This window comes from Ambystoma mexicanum, chromosome 4q (genome assembly GCF_040938575.1).
Source record: "Ambystoma mexicanum isolate Mex_15411 chromosome 4q, UKY_AmexF1_1, whole genome shotgun sequence".
Taxonomy (NCBI): domain Eukaryota; kingdom Metazoa; phylum Chordata; class Amphibia; order Caudata; family Ambystomatidae; genus Ambystoma; species Ambystoma mexicanum.
The window spans coordinates 1,027,859,206-1,027,877,380 of record NC_090928.1 but is presented as its reverse complement, the minus strand read 5'-3'; positions in this window follow the sequence as shown (position 1 = coordinate 1,027,877,380).

Genomic DNA, 18,175 nt, shown 5'->3' with positions numbered 1-18,175 from the left:
GGGACCCGCTAAAGGACCTTGTAGTAGGGTGGGAAGGGATTACCGGCACCGGTCCCCTTACAGCCCAACTTGGAATGAGGCCCAATGTCTGGTGAGTGCCCATGCGTGTGTGTCCAGACCATGTGTATGTTGCTTGGGTGATGTGTTGTGATTGAGTTCCAGGTCAGGCTGTGTATACATAACTGCTATATGTGACCCATGTAGTGCCTCCAAGCCATCCCCGCCCTTGGGTTTTCGGATCACTGTATCCCTACTGACCGATGCAAACACTTTTCACATGATGACTGCACTTGCCCTTAGACTGACATCATGCCACAACATTGTTAATACAGTTTTTTTCTCTTTATTCTGCCTGATTGATGGAATCATTTGCATGATAAATGCAGATTTGTGTGCCATTCTGCCCCAAAATCACCATACTTCAGACAGGGATTTTCCCCCACAAAGGCCCACAAATGTGCACTTTTTACATAAATTATTTCATCAATCAGGCTGATTGACTGCTGTGCACCTACACATGCACCGCACCCGATCACTTCTGAGCCCTGTTTGAATGTTCAACATGACAATTGACTTGTGTCATATCCAAGTGACCTACCATCGATGTATCCATGTGCCTCCCATCACTGTGTTTGAACACACTGGTGTTGTTGCAGCATGTGACACATGTGTGTTTTGTCACACTGTTTTGCATGACTGTTTGATGATATGCGTTTGACATGGATGGGGGACAGTAGCGATTAACTCCTATCTGGGTGTCCTTGTCAGTTCTGGCATGACTATGCTATGTGCATCTGTGTGCTGGCATGTGTCATGTTTGTGGATGGTCCATGCCACTCACAGGCTAATGTGTGATGCTAGTGCTATGCACCATGCAGCACATCTGTTGCGTTTCCATTTTGGAGTCATCAGTATCTGCTTTCAGGGTCCCCTTCTACTTCATTGCCACTGCATGCATGGCTGAGTTGGCGTCATGTGTGACATGTCTGATTAATGTATTGTATGTGTAGATTGTGATGCCTATGTGTGTCGGCTATGCTGTTCATGCGTGTCTTCATTACTTTTCTTTTCATTTTGTGTAGGTGATGAGGCACTAGATGCTGTGGAGGAGGAGGAGATGGCACAGGGGCAGGAGTACTCAAAGCCCCAACCAAGCAGCACTGGAGGACGTGGGGTGGTGGTGCACAAAAATCCATTGGTCCTACAGACCATCCTGTCCACGGGTGTCTCTGGGTACACCACCAATGATCTCTATGGCCCAGGTGCTGAATCAGACATTGAGACAAATGTCTCGTCGCAGGTGAGTGTTTCTGGCAGGGATGCTGTTCTGAGAAATGCACCTGCACTAGGGGTAGACCCCTCAATGGCCCATTCAGTGTTGGAAAGTCCGCCTGTGGTGGTTACGGATGCATGGTCACACTCCCCAATATTTGCTCCTGTTCCTGGGGCAACGGATCAAAGGAGGAATGCAGTCCTGCAGCCTCAGGCAGTGCCAGCACAGCAAGGTGCACATCACCTTGGGGCCAACAGGTGTTGTGTCCGGCAACGTGGTGGCTGTGCGCCACCAGGCAATACTGTGTGGTAGAACTCAATTTATGCAATTGCAGCACAACAGGGGGCATCGTGTCAGATGATGGCTCAGGCCGTGGATAGGGTGGCCACTTCCATTCTCCCGCCCCGAAAGGCAGGTGGAGATCCAGGAGCAGGCAACGGAGTCCAAGTGGCGCTCACATAGGCAGGACATGTTGGCCGCCAACAGGGACCGACCGGCTGAACCGGAGGCTCTGCGCACTTCCATATCTGCAAAGACACAATCTCTCAGGGATGCCCTAGGGAAGAAAATGGCTCCCTCAGAGCTACTCTGGGTGCACTTGAGGTGTCCCTAAGTACACGGTCAGAACAGCAGCTGGAGCAGCTAACACACACAATCTCAGCTAAGCTCCAGGCAACCCGGGAGAAGATCTGTGCATCAAGTGAGGCCTTGCAGGCAGAAGTCTGTGCTCCCGTGAGGTGCTGCATGGGGACCTCCGGACCATCATCCTGCAGAACCAAACCTTTCAAACCCGCATGCTTGCTGCCATGGAGGAGCATGCCAGGGCTTTGCGTGGTCTGCCTCCCATACCAAGCACACCTTCTCATGTAGCACCAGAGGGTGACGATAGCGACGGCAGTTCTCCCATTATCGGGTAGCCGTGCAGGCCATGTGCACATGGAGGGTATTTTTTTTCTCAACAATCACACATGTGGGTGTTGGGATGCACCCTGCACCTCCTCCCTCCTGGGTGGTCCCCACCCCATGGTCGACCCATGGCCATTTTTTATTTTTTCCTCTTTTTTTGTCTAATGTGCATTAATGTTACAGTGTGTTGCTTTGTGTGGCACCTGTTGGCATCCACTGTGTGTTCCAGCTGGGCCCATGCAGGCTTGTCTTGTGTTTGTGTTTGAAGCTTGGGATCCAGACACATATGCCACTCCTGCTTCCCCTTTCCATGGGCTCGCAAGGGTGGCACTGTGTGACAGTAACTTACACAGAGGCATTGGGCTTCCATCAGTTGTCTGTAGTCCAAACTGTGTATACACCCCTAGTGGAGATTACTGATTTCTCCACTGCATGGTTTATTTGTATATTGTATTACATATTGCTCATTATACATATTTGCATGTAGCTTCTTCATGTCTTACCTTGCCTTCTCCATTGCAGATGCAGTTCATGTTGTATGCAGTATGCAGTACCCTTTACATAAACAGGAGATAGAGAGCTTTATTCAACAGTTATCAACATTAAACACATAACTGTCCTGAAGATAATCAATTCGTAATTTATTAAATCGTAAAAATACAAGTTATAAAAACTTCACCATTTAGAAAACACTGTATAAAAAATACAAATCCTAAATAGTGACAAACACTGCCTTTTAAACTTGGCTTCGATCCTAATTGATCGGAAATCGATAAAGCTAAAGAGGCTCCAATTAACATCTGTTAAACACATTCACCAATTGCTTGACATATAACTGTTCTAAATGGTACAAAAAAACATGAACCATTGTCATATGCTCATGTTTAATGGTGATAACTGTTGAATAGAGCTCTCTATCTCCTGTTTATATAAAGTTTTCACTACCCATCATAAGGTAGAGCTTCCACCTAGGTTGTACTGATGGGACTCCCTACTAAATTTAGTGGTATGCAGTACCCTGTCACATTTACCTACCAGTAACACACTGGAGATGGAAGGGGTCGATGCGCTGCCTTTGTCAGGTTGTCACACTTTCAATATTGTGATTGGTTACTGTCAGATGTTGCCACTGTTGGGTCCTGTATTCATGTTTTGTCATGATGGTAAGTATAAGTTCATGTGTGCTGTTTCTTTTTCATAGATGAGAGGGAATTGTCTGTGGCCTGTTTCCATTTGTGACGGTGCACTTTGTGACAATTGTGTAATGTGTTGTGCATTCATTTGGTTGCTTTCACATTGCATGCTATGGTGTCTTGGGTGGGTGAGATGGGGTTTGGGAGGGGTTGGGTGACATAAAAGTATTTGGGTCTGCTGTTTTGCAAGAGGGTAGTCCTTCATGCAGCATGAATGTGTGCCATATACTGACACAGCATTGGGTTTGTTTAAGTAGCTAGGGATGCACACAATGTAGCACTTCCAGGGAAACAATCTCAGGGTGGTATGGCTGTGACAGTTGACTGTTCTTTTGTCATCATCAATTGTCAGCTGGTATGTGCCAGGGGTACTGTGAGTCTCCATCGATTTTCAATAGAGTCCTACAGATGAACTTGAACAATATTGATTTGGAAAGTGTTGTTCTATAATATGTAGATGACATATTAGTTTGCAGTACTACAGAGGAAGAGTGCCGGCGCGATTCTGTCCAGCTGATGATAATACTTGCTGACAAAGGATATAAGGGTGACAAAGAAAAGTTACAGTATTGTCAACAAGAAGTGTTGTATATTGGCCAATTGATTTCACATGAGGGAAACAAAGTTACTCCAGAGTGGGATGAGGCTATTTTGAAAACTGCAAAACCACACATGATAAAACACATGCAGAGGTTTTTGGGATTATGCAATTAGGTCAGAGCATGGGTCTTTGATTGCAGTTCATTCATAAGGCCTTTACTACAGGCTTTAAAGGAAGCACAGGCTACACAGGAACAAATCACGTGGACTGAGAAAATGGAAGAAGCATTTGAAGAGTTGAAAAAAGAAATTTGTACAGCTCCAGTTTTAGGGATTCCCAATTATGCTGAGGAATTTTTCTATTGTCACACACCGATGGCACTGTTATGACAGCAGTCGGCATGCAGAGAACCACATTGGGGTACAAGCCCCTTGCATATTACAGTGGGATTCTAGACCCAGTGATGAGAGGTCACTTCCTATGCAAACAGTCTTTGGCTGCTGCCGCGTTCGCCATGGAGAAAGCTGCGAGCATAGTGATGGAATGTTCCATGACGCTATTTGTATAGCATGCACTATTTGCTATTCTGGAAAAGCCCAAGGGCACATTGACTTCTCAAAGGGCTTCTGCCTATGAGGTAGTTATATCAAATCCAGCCATCAAAATAGTTTGATGCAGAGTAGTGAATCCTGCCATGTTTATAGCCGAACCAGTGGCAGAGGATGAGCATGCGCACGACTGTTCGAACTAGGAGGAGTTCTATGATGAAATCCGAGGAGTAAAGAAAAATGCCTTGCCAGGTGAAGAAATTGTTTTTATTGATGGTTCTTCAAGAATTGATCAAAATGATGGATAGAGATATAAAGGTGCTGCTATGGTAAAATACACAGCCAATGGGGAGTTTCAGACATTGGTAAGGCACAGGCTGCAGAAAAAGTGGCGCTGATTGTCGCGCTCGAGAATCATGCCTACTAGGAAGTAACAGTGCACAGAGACTCCGCCTACGTGACGTCAACGATGCACGCAGGGTTAGCACGTTGGAAAAGGAGGGGCTACCTCCAAGCAGATGCCACGCCAGTGCAGCACGCAGCCTTATTGGACAGGCTTACCAAAGCATTATAGCTCCCAGTGGCCATCGCAGTCATTAAATGCGCAGCTCACACTAAATAGCAGACTTTATTTCACTCGGAAACCAGACGGCAGACGATGAAGCGAAAGTCCCTGCATGTTCAGAGAATATAATGTCTTTTGAAGCACCTAATGTAAAAGAAAACATTGTTGTGTTGATGAATGTGGTTGAAAAATATGGTGATTTATTGAAGGTACAGTTTATGGAGGTTCAGGGGGAAGCACCTCAAGATTAGAAAGATTTGAGGATATGAAGAGGGTGTTCTTTGAACCCCTCTGAAGCATTGTGGTGGCAGGATAGCACTGGTAAACCAGTGATGCCTGTAGCTTTATTGAGGGTGGCGCTGGAACAGCTACACTACCCTGCGCACACAACTAGGTAGAATCTTGCTGCACGGATTACTGAAGATTGGTTTGCACCAAATCTGCTAGAGCATGTTGCCAGAGATGAGGTCCTAATTCAGAACCAGATGAGAAAAGGGTGGGACGAACCTAGCTTCAACGGCCCATTTATAGTAGAAGACATCACACCGTCTGCTGTCAAAGTGCAGGGCAGGCGTGCTTGGATTTTTATTGGTGATGTCAAGATTTTTGCTAGAAAAACCTCTCTGCCCTCCGCACCCCACCGAGAAGCAAGTACAATCATTGGGGAAGAACCAAAGCACTTGCAGATGAGATCTATGACGAGGAAGAAGAACACAGAAGCTGACAAATAAGACAGATAAAAAGTGTTGGACTGTGGCTCGATTTGGGACACTCCTTTTGTTGGCTTTGAAAGGGTTAAAAGAAGCTGACACAAACACTCTGTGCTGAAATATCAGAGTGAAAGAAAAGTATTTGTTTTTGAGCCACAGAGGAATTTATTGACTTTGGACTGAGGCATGCTTAAGCCTTGATGAGAAGAGAGATGCCAGACTCTGATCATGGCTTTGGCAACTAAAAGAGAGTGCAGTATCCAATTTATTCCATACAGAGTTCTTGTTCGGATTTGCCCATGGTGTTACGTTATGGTGTTTTTCTCTATGTGCTGCGCTCATATACAGCGATTGTGGGGAGAACTTCTAATATACGTAAATTTTTTACAGATCCTAAAAATGGTCCAATTGTAAGGAGAATACTTACAGCAAATATTGAGCAAGTGTTGTAGTTACCTGAGTATAGTGGGGATAGCACAAATGCCCCTGTCACCTGAGGCTGCACACAGACTTGTCAATGTGGTGTTTTTTCATCTGATTGAAGAATATCCACATCTTGTTGGCAGAAACACAGACGTATTCACGTTCCTAAGGGATCCCAGAAGTACTGAAACTTTGACTGTGATCCTGGAGGGAATAATTATCCAAGTGAGCCTATATTCTGAGAGAACCCACAGGATGGTGGTGTATAACTTTCCTTTGAGGGACAGATCGAGAAGGTTGCTGGCAAGGATAGACCTTTTGTTTCATACTGAAAAAAGTTCATCATGTTGTCTGGCTTAAAGCAAATTCGAGGAGTGGACTGGGAGCTGATACACCTTGTGGAACTGATCTAGACATACTGAAAGCAGCGTTCTTCTTGCTGGCATCATTTCTAGTTCTCATGGTTAAAAAACAGGTTCCAGGAAAACAAAGATTGAAAGTTCATTTTATCATTCAGCAAGCAGATCAGTGGATCAAGATCGAAGGTGCCAAGGAAGGACAGCAACTTCCAGAGGGAGTGCGTAATGCTAATGTATTAAAGAAATACTTTTTCCTTCCTTAGGCAATAAAATGCGTAGTACTAGCAGTAACTTTGTGAACCCGGATGCCGAAAGACATTCACGTTGTCCACGGAATAGGTGTTGTACATCAATGTACCTTTGCCTTATTTATGGATATGTTTTGTTTCTAATCATACTACTCGCACTCACAGCCTGCACATCCTACTACCTTGATATACATGGGGCTAAGAGTCCAGTGAATCTTCCTGAGCAAAAGGAAGTAGCAATTGTGGCAACTACAAAACACCCACGGCCCTATGTACTTATTCCTGTTCCAAAGAAAGATGACCCATTATCTAAGGTTGAGATAAGCACCATTAGCAATCATTCACATGCAAGAAAGGTTGTAGAAAATCTGTTTGGACACGAGAAAAACATCTGGCAAAATGAGAGGTTGCCAGACAAAGTGCCTATGCAATAAATAAATGCAAATACACCTGATCCTGTGGTGAAGAACCCAAAGATAACTCCTAGAAGACAGGCATATATGGCATTTATGCAAGACTTTTTCAGGCCTAAATTGGCAGCTGAGCAAAGGAAACTCTCTGAACATTCTCCTACCAGATGAACATTAACAGGTGTACCTCATTCACTGATAGATGTGCCAATGATTTGTCCAGAAAGAAGGAGCTTTGCTGACACACTTCATGATATAATTCTGGAAGGTCACATGAGGAGAATGAGGAGAATGAGAACTAAAAGAAACACTCACAAAGATGATTTTGAGCTAAATGATTACCTGGACAGGACAGCACACTTGGGAAATAACATTTGGTACCAGCACATGAAAGAAGTAGGAAGAAGTACCACAAATGAGGAGTGCTTTGTGTGGGTACTCATGCCATACAGTATGGGGAAGTCCATAATCTTCATAGCTATCGAAATAGATGTCCAGACAGCACATTGTCTGTCGCACATAGCACTTTGCAAAACCAGAGGCCAGTTGATGGGTTGAGATGCCTATCTCAAATGGGCAACTGAATGGACGGATCCAGATGCAAGATACTAAAACAAGAAACAGAGCCCACACCAAGAATCATGTGATTAGATATGAGAGGCCTGGAGTAAAAGGAGCTGGAATAAGATGGGAAGCGAATAAGAAATTGGAGGTTGCCGGCAAATCTGCAGAATCAAATGCCGATCAGGGGATCTGTGTTAACACCCGATGGATGGGAAGAAGGAGTGGTCGTCTGCAGAGCCTGGGTGATCAATGGATGCCAGTCATTGACATTGTGCAGAATGGTTGTAAACCATTATGGCCAAGAATTGCTAAATTAATGACTTGGGTTGAAGACAGGGGACGACCGCTGCAGATTGTACCCTTGGAAAGTTCAAATCTGTGCTTTAGAAATAATGGCACAAGACAAGTTGGATAAAATAAGAACTGTGGTTGAATTGTTGATGTTCCAGGAATGGTAAAATCTGCCTCAGTGATCATGGATCATTATTGGGCTTGTGCAGCCAGAGCCTATATCAAATTGCCTGCAGACTGGGGAGGAATATTCACATTGGTGAATAGCCATGTTCCAATTTTGGTGATTCCAAAAGGTGATTTACACATTGGCCCTCATTACGACCCTGGCGGAGATCGCGGTGCAAAATGCACCATGGAGCACGGCGGAAAGCTGCCGATACCGCCATGGGGGTTGGCGGATTTTCCGCCCCATTCCGACCTTGGCGGGGCGGTAAATCCCCAATCCCCATTTTACCCTTTCCCATTCCCATTTTTGCCCCATAGGGTATAATGGGAGTGGGGAAGGCGTTAATTACGCCACCGTAAAGTACGGTGGCGTAATTAACAACAAGGTCCCGTAGCGCCATGGATTTCTCCGCCCGGAAAAACCAGACGGAGAAAGGCTCCATGGCGCTGCGGGAACTCGTAGTGGGGCGGACGGGTCCGCCACGAATACCGCTGGCGTAAACCCACTCCGCCAGGGTCGTAATGAGGGCCATTGACAGTTTCCCAAAAGCAGATGCTCACCTGAGTAAGAAGAGGTATGTGGAGCTGATTAAGAGGATGAACAGAGAGAACTATTTCTCAGCTAAGTCAATAGAAGCCTTTGATGCCATACCATATGGGAACAGACTGTTTAGCCAGACCTCATCTGTGTTCACGTTAATCTTCATGCCAGCTATCCAGGTTGGAGCAAACACCAAGTGGTTGCAGAACACCAGATGGGAATTGCTGCAGACAATTAACACTACTTTAAAAGGATTCAATGCAATCAGAGAAGAGATGAGAGCCATACGATTGATGACCCTTCAAAACAGGTATATCCTGGACATGATCACGCAATGGATGGAGGTGTTTGTGCAAGAATCGGAGAATCATGTTGTATATGTATACCTTCTCATGATGACGAGAATGGAATATTGTAAGAGCCCATTGACATGCTGACAAAATTCCACGGCCAGATGATAGAGGAGGTAGAAGACATTGCTGATGACAGTAGCTTTGGATCACTCTTTTCTTAGGTCCCACAATGGATGGCAGACATTTTCACATTCCTTGGAGCCCTGATAGATATGATATTGCTTGGATTTTGTATTATCAAGATAATAATCTCACAATAAAAAAGACAGCAAAGAAGGCCATACAGATGAAGATCATAGTTGATGTCGAATCAGGATTGAAGCCTAAAGACCTGACAGATGGAGAGATCAGAGACTTTGTGAAGGCTAGTATACATGCACCGGAGGGGACTAAGTTCCTGTATCCAAAGAGTCATAAGAAATATGTAGGAAGGTGGATCAACTGCAGCCCAAGTGGATAGTGCCAGCTTATGACATGGAATAAGGATGAGCATGTGAAAACAGTAGGATGCCTGAAGGGAGTCAAAGAGATATCGGTCCCAAAGAAGTTCTTCTTCAGGCGAAGTTGCATGAATGTGAAGGATGATGTGGGAGTGGTCGATGAATCTCCCTGAGTGGGGAGTGTAGAGAAGAAGCCAAGTACCCCCACCTCAATTGGCCTGTCCCTTTTACCTGTATGCTGGAAACCAGAGTATGAGATGTATACTGAACAGCTGAATCGACAAAGAGCAGAATATGGACTCAGTCCAGTACCAGTAAAAGGACCAATACCTAAGAGAATCTGGGAGCCAAGGTATCCATTGAGAAAACCATATCTACAAAGAAAAATGATGGCCATCTGAACAAGATCCCTAAAGAGGCAGAACCAATAAACGGCAAGGATGAATGGTAGTATTACTAGCCACTGCCAAAATATATGTTATATGGAGCTGAAGATGAAATAACGAGATGCAGTGATCAGAGAATGCGGATATTATATAAGGCATCAAGTAAGTAATAAGGATAAGTGACATTTTGGGCTCAAGGTATAGAAACGTATGCCACAGAAAGAGATGAAGATATTAAATAATTTTACACGTGTACAGATGCAGAAGAAACACAAGCATCAAAGTAATCATGAAGCTAGCTCTAAGCTTACAGTAAACTAGATTGCGGCAAGCGGCAACGTATACATACCTAGGAATGAGAGAATTATAGATGTTTCCACTAAAACGTATTAAAGCAGGTTGGACATTAGCAAAAAGGACTCAGTCAGTGTGTCGCAGTTTAAAAAGCAGATATTGAAATACAGAAGCAGAACTCAGAAAGGCGAGGTTGGATGAGTCCCAAGAAGCAAAGGTCTTATCAAACTGGAGTAAACTGACTTTGGATACAAATCATGTGAAAGAACAAACCTCCTGTCCAAAAGGAGTGAACATAAAAAGGAAGACATCAGAGGTCTATTGGAATAAAATGTTAAATACACGAAAAGGCTTGATTTTATGGTCTCTAGTCACATGGAAGTATGAAATTGGACAAGATGGTTGCACCTACGCGTGGAGGCAGACTGTGCTGCTCACTCCCTAATTTTCTGAGAGCAAAGAACACTCTCAAGGAGGAAGTTCAAAGGTCTATTTGACAGTCGACCACTGAGGTGATGATGGATTGATATGCTAACTGGTGGGAAGCTAAAGTTAAGGCAACCTCACCAGCATCTGGATGTCCAGCCTGCAGGCTGCTAATTTAGATGGAAATGTACTGAAGATGGACAGAGTGCCAACTAATTGTAGAGGACCTGCGTATTCAGGGGTCCTATAGTGGGAAAACCAATCGGACGTTGTGCATTTACTGATGTTCATAGTGGTCATTTTTAGAGGAGGGCTTAGTTGCCCACCTGATGTTAAGTAACCAATCACATAGTCACACTTTTTTAGACTAGTATGGATCTTATACTTAGATATTCACTTAGAACCAATTACACCCTCCATTAGGTTTTTGTAGTTTGCCACGTCGGAGACATTGGTAGCAACGCAGGTCAACGTCAGTTGTGACACATTTTGCTTATAAAAATAGTCTATTATTTGGAGAATGAGTAAGATCTGCATCCCCATCCATCTCAAAGATCTGCATCCCCATCCATCTCAAAGGTAATTGTGGCTCATCAAAGGGGCTGGGAATATCCAGTTCACTATTCAATGAATGATCAGTCAAAGCATATGTGTTTTCCACACAGGAGACAGGACAAAGAAAAGGGGGCCTCTGAGAAAGCTGAGGAGTCCCAAAAGCAATCACAGTCGGGTAAACCAAAACCTTCCTCTCTGAAGACCCAAAAACCTAGTTGGGAAAAAGTCTGTTGTGGGTAGGAGTAAGAGTAGTGGTCCGCCTGCTGCAAAGCAGGGTCCCAGTGGTTCCAGTACAGTACCCCGCACTCCTGGCACCTGTTGGGATTGTGGGGCTCTGGATCACCGAAGGGGTGACCCCAAGTGTAAGGGTAAGGCACTTGGAGTCCAGGCTGTCAGCCTGACCTATCCCTACTCCGTACCTGGGGTGGAGGCCACTGTCCTCCCCTCCTCTACTGGGATCACCTTCGGTGCTCCCGTAGAGATTTCATTAGTGCCCCTTGGGGCCTGGGACCAGTACGCAGAAGTACTGGCGACTATCCCACAAAACACTCGTAGGTTTTGGAGAAGTGTCCTCTTGAATGGCCAGCCTTCTACTGGTTTGAGAGACAATGGGGCAAGCATGACAGTGGTGGACAGGACCCTGCTCAAGCCAGAGCACTATGTAGGTGCTCCTCTGAGAACCACCAGGTTAGCTGGTGGGCCTCCCAAATTATCGCCTGTAGCCTTAGTCAACATTACGATTGGAGACAAGACATTGAAGCTTCCGGTCCCGGTTCAGGACAACATGCCTGCAAACATTTTGTTGGGAAATGATTTGGTCGAGTTCACAGAGGGTCCGGCTGCGAGCCCGGTACCCTTGCCGACAGGGAAACCCAAGGCACGAAGGAAACAAAAGAGTGAGAAGGCCACCTCTTTGGAGGGAGCCCCCACTCTTCCGGCTGTTCCGACAGCACCCGTTGGGATCCATGCTCCGGAAGGGCTGGGTCCAGTGGTGAATCCCGTCTCAACTCCTGTGGGAGAAGAGCCAGAAGACGTTCCTGTGGGAGAGGCTCTCAACCCGGAGGATCATCCCAACCTTCAATGCTTGTTAGCTGAAGGGGGACCCTCCCGGACGGACTTCTGTAACGGACAGAGGGAGTGCCACTCTCTCGAGGGTCTGATGAAACAGGCCCTGTCCCAGATACAAGGAGAAGTGCCTAGGACATTCCGGATTTATTGGGAGGGTGAGCTCCTTGTTAGTGAGCCCACTAAGCCTGAACCTGTTGCCCTCAAGAGGTTGGTGGTACCCCAGGTTTACAGGCCCTTCCTGCTGCAGTTGGCACATGAGGTGCCCTTGGCTGGTCATCTTGGTACCAAGAAGACTAAGCAGAGGATCTCTGCCCGTTTCTACTGGCCCCGGATGGGAGTAGGAGTCCCACTGTAGGAATCTGCCCAACTTGTCAGTTGTCTAGCAAGACTGGAGGCAGTGTCATAGTCCCACTGCATCCATTGCCAGTGATTGGAGAGGGTGGGCATCAACATCGTCGGTCCCCTTGACCCTCCCACGTCAGGTGGACATCGGTTCATCCTGGTCTTGGTAGATCATGCCACCAGGTACACTGAGGCTATACCCCTTCGGACTGTAACTGCCAAGGTGGTTGCCAGGGCTCTCCTGGGCATTTTCACCCGTGTTGGATTCCCTAAGGAGGTTGTCTCTGATAGAGGATCCAACTTCATGTCGAGTTACATGAAAACCATGTGGAAAGAGTGCAGGGTAACCTATAAGTTCTCCACCTCTTACCACCCCCAGACCAATGGTCTGGTTGAGAGATTTAATACAACTCTCAAAGGCATGCTAGGTGCATTGGAAGAGCCCCTAAGGAAGAAGTGGGATCTTCTCCTGCTATGCCTGCTGTTTTCCTACAGAGAGGTACCTCAAGAGGGTGTTGGTTTCAGCCCCTTTGAGTTACTCTTTGGACATCCCGTGAGGGGGCCCCTTGCCTTAATCGGAGAAGGTTGGGAGGCCACCCCTTGAGGTCCCGCCAAGCAAGTGGGGACTATGTGTTAGGCCTCAGATGGAGGATGACACAGATGATTGGTCAGGCAACAATGAATCTTAAGGGCAGCCAGAAATTGAATAAGTACTGGCATAACCTTAAAGCATCGCAAGTGGACTGGACGCTGGGACAGGAGGTCCTCATGATGGAGCCTACCAAGCCTCGGCCTTTGGCAGATAAGTGGACTTGACCCTTCAGGATAATCTCCAAGATGGGCGAGGTTAATTATCTGGTTGACATGGGAGCCTCAGGGGTAGCCCCTCAGGCTTTCCATGTTAATAGGCTCAAGCCTTTCAACAGGCGAGTCAAAGTCTCATCTCTCTTGCTGGCTTCAGAGCAAGAAGAGGATGAGAGTGAGCCCCTTCTGATTTGCTGCAAAGCAACCCTCAGATGGCTAAGTGGAGGGAGTACACCTCTCTCCCAATCTGACGACAGAGCAGCAGAAGGCCTGCAGGACTTTGCTCCGGCAGTACGCCTCTCTGTTCTCACTGACACCAGGCCTTACACCGTGCTGTAGGCACGAGATTGACACTGGTGACAGTGTGCATGTTAAAAGCAGGTGCTACCGTATGTCAGATACTGTAAAGAACCACATCCAGGCTGAGGTCGCCAAGATGTGGGATCTGGGTGTTATTGAACCCTCAACCAGTCCCTGGTCCAGTCCAGTGGTCCTTGTCCCCAAGGCAAGTTCCCAGGCCGGTACCAAGGATTGGAGGTTCTGTGTGGACTACCGAGGAGTCAATGCCGTCACCAAAACTGACACGCACCCATTGCCCAGGGCTGATGAGCTTGTGGACACCATAGGTGCTTCCAAATTTGTGAGCACCTTTGACCTTACCTCAGGCTATTGGCAAATAGCTCTGACGGACCATGCCAAGGAAAAGATGGCGTTCTCAACACCAGAGGGACTCTACCAGTTTAGGGTCATGCCTTTTGGGTTACAGAATGCCCCTGCCACTTTCCAGAGATTGGTCAACCATGCGCTCAGTGGGCTGGAAGCCTTTTGTGTGGCTTACTTAGACGACATTGCCATGTACAGTTGCACCTGGGAAGAGCATTTGACGCATCTGGATAAAGTGTTGCAGGCCTTAAAGAGGGCTAACCTCACCATCAAGGCCACCAAGTGCCAGATAGCACAGGGGAACCTCACGTATCTTGGTCATGAGGTAGGAGGGGGTCGAATCCAACCTCTCCCCAGTAAGGTACAGGATGTACAGGACTGGGAGACTCCCATTACTCAAACCCAGCTGAGAGCCTTTTTGGGCCTCACTGGGTATTATCACAATGTCATGGCAGACTATGGAACTATAGCTGCACCCCTGGCAGCTCTGACTTCACCCATACAGCCTAGGAAGGATAATTGGACTGAAGACTGTCAGAGGGCCTTTGATGGCTTGAAAGGAAGTCTGTGTAGGGCCCCGGTGTTGTGTGCGCCCGATTACAGCAAGCCCTTAATCGTTCAAACTTACGCCGGCGACACCGGAATTGGAGCTGTCTTGTCCCAGTTAGATGACAAAGGAAGAGAACATCCAATCATATTCATCAGTAGACAATTTAAGGGTAGTGAACTTAGGTGGGCTACTGTTGAAAAGGAATGTTTTAGTATAGTTTGGAGCCTTAGGCGTTTTAGACCCCTACCTTACCGGGTCTACCTTCAAGGTCCAAACAGATCCTAAGCCCCTTAAGTGGCTTATGCAGATGAAGGGTGAAAACCCGAAACTGCTCAGGTGGTCCATTAGCCTACAAGGGCTAGACTTCACCATAGAGCACAGACCAGGGAAGAGTCACGATAATGCAGATGGCCTTTCCAGACGGGCTGGGTCCAGTGGTGAATACCGTCTCAACTCCTGTGGGAGAAGAGCCAGAAGACGTTACTGTGGGAGAGGCTCTCAACCCGGAGGATCATCCCAACCTTCAGTATCTGGTGGTTGACACAATGACTGAGACAGCCCTGCCTGAAACCGGTATGAATGCAGTATGAAGTGTTGAATGGCTCAGTACTTGTCCCAATACACATAACTTGTTGTGAGTGTCTGGGGAGAAGTGAATGGCCTGAATGCACCGTGTGCCTGATTGGTTGCCTGCCTGCATGAATGCCCTTTGTAGTGATTGGATGCTTCAGTGTGACCCAGCAGAATGAATGGGAGATCAACAGTATATCTGGGGACCTCTCACTGCTAGGAAGAGTGTTCAGAAGTGTTCAGAGCTGAGGTCCAAACTATGAAGAGTAACTGGAGTGAAACTCACGCTTGACCTTGAAGCCCTGCTGGAAGAGAAGAATTACTGTTGCTCTCCTTCGCAATTTGAAAGCTGCTGTGTCTCCAAGGATGGACCCAGAGAGGACCTGGTAAGGCGCTCTCTTCCCGAGCTACGAGGGACCATCATGCACCAGCAGATCTTTGCCAAAGCTCCATGGTAGACAGACCTTCGACAGGCTGCCGACCCGAAACGGGGACTGCTGCGGTACTTAAAAGAGAAGCACCCGGACTGTTATCCGCCACTGTCGACGACCATCGTCACCGACTGGAGCCGCCATGCTCCCGTTTGCCTAGGAACTTCATTGATCCAAGGACGCTCTCATCCACATCGTCGCCGCTATATCCTGCTGGAGAAGGCCTGACCGTCGACGCACCGAGGAGCATCCGCCGGTGGGTTTCACGCCACCCAAAGACCACAGAGACGCCGACGACTCGACGCCCTTGCTGGGCCACAGTTCTTCAAACTCTTTGCGGTCCAGAACTATCGACACCGAGGTGCACCGCACGCCTCTTCCTCGCAGGCTGTTTACGCTTCCCCGTCAACGAGCACCGCTAGGAATAACGCGGCCACTTCACCGTCGTAGCTCGACCTGTTCTCCGTTGGACGTTCGATGACCCGTGACTCCTGCCTTAAAGGGAGGGCACTCAAGAAGGGCCGTCGATTCCTGACGAGGAACACTACAAAGCCAAGGTACTTTGGGGTTGCAGAACTATTGGAAAGTCTAGTGTGAACAATATATGGAGGAGGCATCATTGCCTTGGGATTATTAGGGGTATTCTTTAATTGGAAATATGACAGACCATGGAAGTCACTTCCCCCGCTTGTATCTTGATGTCTTGTCAAAATGTCCAAGGTTGGCAAGTTAGACACCAACCAATAACAGGTCCCCTTACCACACCACCCATGATGGGTAGGCCAACCAATTATTAAACCCTATAATGATGTATTAGAAATTGTATGTGTAGGAAGGATGGGCCAGGTGGAGCCATCAGATAAGTATCCACCAATTAAGTGACCAATCAATCGCTACAAGTGGGCTGTTGGAAGCAGCTGACTTTGGTTGGTGCAGCTTGACTGTCCCCTGCATATTGATAGGTCCCTTCCTCTAAGGACCCTAAGGACTGCTTTTGTTCTGGCTTTGCCTCCCGCTCCTGTTTGGCTTTGTCTCCCGCTCCGAGGAAGGTGCGTTTTGGTGGCCACTCTGGGTTGCATGCCGTGTGGACAGCCAGTTCCATGGCTCCTGATTTTGCTTGGGTGCCTATTCTTGTTTCCTAATAAGGTGCAGATATGGTAGGACCTATTACAGGCACCTTACTATCGGTTTTTGTTGTCTGGTGAGCAGGTTAGCAAGGGAGTAGTCCCTGCTTACGGTTGCTTTATTACATAATTACCTGTTTAAGTGAGTTACTGGATGGCTGAGTCATTACTCAGCTTTGGCATTGGTCTACCTCGCTGCCCATTCTGGACCCGATTCTTACTTTTGAGTAATTGTTTTGATTTTAGGAGTCTTAATGCCTATTACTATCTCACATTTTCCTGAATCAAGCTTCTCTCTGTCTCCTCCTGATTAAAAGTCACCTTGTTTGGAGGTAAAGGAGGCTTTCTTGCAAAAATGATCTGTTTCCCCAATGCACAATGGAAGACGCCTGTCAGAGGTCATGGCCAGGAGTGTGAAAAGGAGACGGCGGCTTCAAGACATGAGAGCTAGTTGTTCTGATGATGAGGTGGAACCTGGTATATCTATACATACTTTTATGTCTAGGGAGGAATCAGGAAGGAAGGTATTGGGCAAACAGGAAGTTCCTATGAACTTGGCTGGGGATGGAAGATGTGGAGCCAAGTCTGAAAATACTGTCAATGTAATATCAACCCCATCATTATTGGATCATTCACAAATCAGGGTGGGGACTTGCAGCTTGATGGTTTCCCCTCAATAGTCGGTGGCTGATGAGCAAGTTGTTCAATGTGAGCGTATTAGTTCAGAGAAAAGGCATCACGTCAAGGAACATATTATATGGGAATTCAATCTGTGTAGAAATCTTGTGGACTTCTGCGCATGGGTGTAAATGATTGATCAAATCGCAGTCCAGTTCCACCCAGATAGGATCGATAATGGCTCCCAAACTGATCAGAAACTCGATCTCGCAGATCAGTATTGCCAAACTGATCAGGGTAGTATTTGAGATATGTTGATAGTGGACAGTAAATGTATTAATCAACAGGCTGAATATGCTGAGTCTGCTGTGAATATTCAGTTCGTGGAAAGTAATGGAGACAGGGTTGGTTTTCACACGTGGGATAAGGATTGTCAAACCGACCTTGCTCCGAATACTCTTGGGCCATTAATAATGAGTCCTACCAAAATACAAAATGTTAGTCATGCCTTGCCAGTCATGACTTCTGTCTATCATTGGCACATACTTTACTCAAGGCCCCTTACTGCCTTGTTGACCTATTGATTCCCAAAGAAAATCTGGCATTATTGGTAGTCAGTTTGTTGGTAAATCGGTTGACCCCCAAAGAAAATCGTATGTACTGGAAATCTTTGTGTTGGCAAATCTTTGATGCCTCTGATTGAGAATAGGATTGTGAGAGACATTGACCTGGGTAAAAGAAACATCATAATTACCAATGTAGGTAATCTGGTGGACCCGAACCAAAAGAATCCCTGAGGAATAAAATCCTG